Consider the following 2,932-nt stretch of genomic DNA (forward strand, 5'->3'; position numbering starts at 1 on the left):
TTGTTCAAACACATTATTTAATAAAAGTAAGGGTAATAGACCAAAAAGAAAAAAAAATAGTTCTACTTTGAGAAGCCTACCACAGTCATAAACCTAAAATTATTATTTTAAAACTTGTATTTCAATTATATTGGAGTGGGTAGCTCATTGCTAAGGCAACGGACTACTGACTCCAACTATCCGGATTCGAATCTGGCGGGGCAGATAATTATTATCTGTTTCACGGTAGCCGTTGAGTCATACCATACAAGGAACCTTTCATAGTTCAACTGGATCTGTTTTTTAGCGAAGGTCTACTTTACTTTTCCGTTTCATTCCAAATTCATATAATGGATTTGATAGAGATAGACGATTTGTGGCTCCAGTAATAATGAAAAAAAAAGGAAAGTATTTCATCTTTGACCATTTGTTCTAATAAATTATAACTCACTGATGTTTTAAATTGTTTATAGTTTTATGGCACCTATAATATGATAAATGTTACTTACCTTATCTCTGCGTAAGTAATGAAATTAAAAAACCAAAAACAGAAAAACGTAATAATTATGAAGTTCGACTAATATTTGATTTGAATTATTTTAGAACACTAGTGCGGTCTACCTATAGTTACCAGAGTTTGAGAAAAAACTTTGATATAAACAGAAAAACTTATGTAATAGTTATGATGTTCGACCAATACTCGATTTGAATTTTCAAGAAAACTAGCGCGGTCCATCGACAGTTATCTCAGTTTCAGGTAACCTTGGTAACCCGATTAACAAAACTATTGACCAGATTCAACAGTAAGTTATACAAATCTTAGTTTTACTGGAAATTGGTACTACTAGCCCTGAATATAATTATTTTGGCCCTTAGTACATTACCATATCAGATTTACTCTAAGTTTGGTACAGTTGTTCGATTGGCAATTTTGGAAAAATAAGAAATTTTAGAGTTGTGTACAATCGTTTTTAAATTAAACAGCTGTAAAGTTCTCATAAATGGACTTAAAAACAGAGAACGAAATGTTCTAGAATTGCAGAAGAACCTTATCTACATTAGCTAGAGATGTAAGAGAGATTTCATTTAACAGTACATCCTAAGATCTTTCATGTGGTATACCACTCTATATAGCTTAGTGTGAGATAAAAGTTTTCAAAACCTAATTCAAAATTTAAAATTAAATTTTCTGAATAATATATTTTTTTAAATTATCCAACCTAGGTCTACATTGTTGTTGTTTTTTTTTGTTTGTTTTCCATATTCCGAAGTCGTTGTTCATTAGTCGAATGGTCAAGGTTTTGAAAAATCATATCTTATACTAAGTGTCGGATTTGAGTATCCGATATTTTCGGTTATTTTTTGAATTTGTATAAAGTCGGAGTCGGGATCTCATTTTCTGATGTCTCTCCTTGCCGCGGACACCGGAAGACCCCGAAGACGCCTCCACTGCGATATCACCTAAATTATCTATCGTGGTATGCAAGATAGAACCTGGATTGCCCCTAGAAGACACCACCATGTAAGCAACAAATTTCCTACTATATAAGACCCCATGATTTGCTCTTATGTCATATAATGAAATAATTATTTAAACTAACATTACTAACACGATCTGCCCCTCCGGGGAATTAATATTTGAATTTAGAGGAAATATATGCATGTTTATTGATAAGCAGGCCTCACAATTTCAACACCCCTTTTCCACATTTATATAAATAAAAAATTCAATATACACTCCCGAATACCTGAAGTAACACACAACCAGGTCCCGATGTATACACTAAGCTTTATAGAGTGGTATACCATATGAAATATGATGCAACATATTGTAAAATCATATTTCTCCCATATCTCTTCCAAAATTAGAGAAGCTTCTTCAGCAATTCTAAAACATTTTGTTCTCTGTTTTGAGTGCATTTATTAAAACTTTACAGATATTTAATTCAAAAACGAGTCTAAACATCTCTACAATTTCACATTTTTCAAAGTCTTTACTAATCGAACAACTGCTCCAAATTTGGAGTAAATCTGATATGGTAGTGTCTAGAGGAACGAAATAATTACATTAAGGACCGGTTGCACCAATTTACGGTAAACTAAGAGTTGTCCAAGATTTTAGTAAAACTCCGGTAACTTAGCTAACTGCTTCTGTCCTACAGTTTTGTTAATTAGGTTACCAAAGTTACCTAAAACTGAGATCACAGCCGATAGATCTTGTTAGTGTTCTCGAAAATTCAAATCTAATATAAGTAATAGTTACCATGATTTAGTTTCTATAAAACTGTAGCAATTTTTAATTGGTGAATCATGATTTATTAGAACAAATGGGCGAAAACGGAGTTTTTTTTTTTAATTATTATTGCTTGAGCAACTAATTCTACGAAGTATTTCTGTCGAATCGTCTTCTCGATAAAATCCAGCCTTATATAAATCAGATATTTTCGAATACTCATTGGAAATTGGCTGAGAATTTATAAAATAAAAGACATGACAGGAAATTGGGCTTCTGAAATTCATAACGTAGAGAAAATAAGAATTATTGGGGTTTTATAAGGTTTAAAATGTATGTATGTAAGGGTTAAAATGGTATGTCAGGGAGATGCAGTCTTTATCGACTTCATAGCTGACGGAATTCTCTGTTAAATTTATATGAATGGACTCCGACATGAGGCGTTATTTATGGTTGAGGACAGTAGCAAGAATCGAAGTTTAAATCATGATTTAGGTTTAAAGCGAGTTCTGACAATTTGGAGGCAAATGATGAAATGAAAATTTAAAGAAGTTTTGTGTTGGGAAAAGTGATTTTTAAGTTGATTCTAAGTTTCACCGATATAGAACTTAAGTATACTTGTTCTGTAACTTTTTTTTTGTTTCCTCCTTAACTATGGTTTTTATCATTCGCTTAAATGATGAGAATTTTGACATCTGACTACATCATGCCATAATTATA

Source organism: Halyomorpha halys, unplaced genomic scaffold (assembly GCF_000696795.3).
Source record: "Halyomorpha halys isolate HHAL.00 unplaced genomic scaffold, Hhal_1.1 Scaffold995.1, whole genome shotgun sequence".
Taxonomy (NCBI): Eukaryota; Metazoa; Arthropoda; class Insecta; order Hemiptera; family Pentatomidae; genus Halyomorpha; species Halyomorpha halys.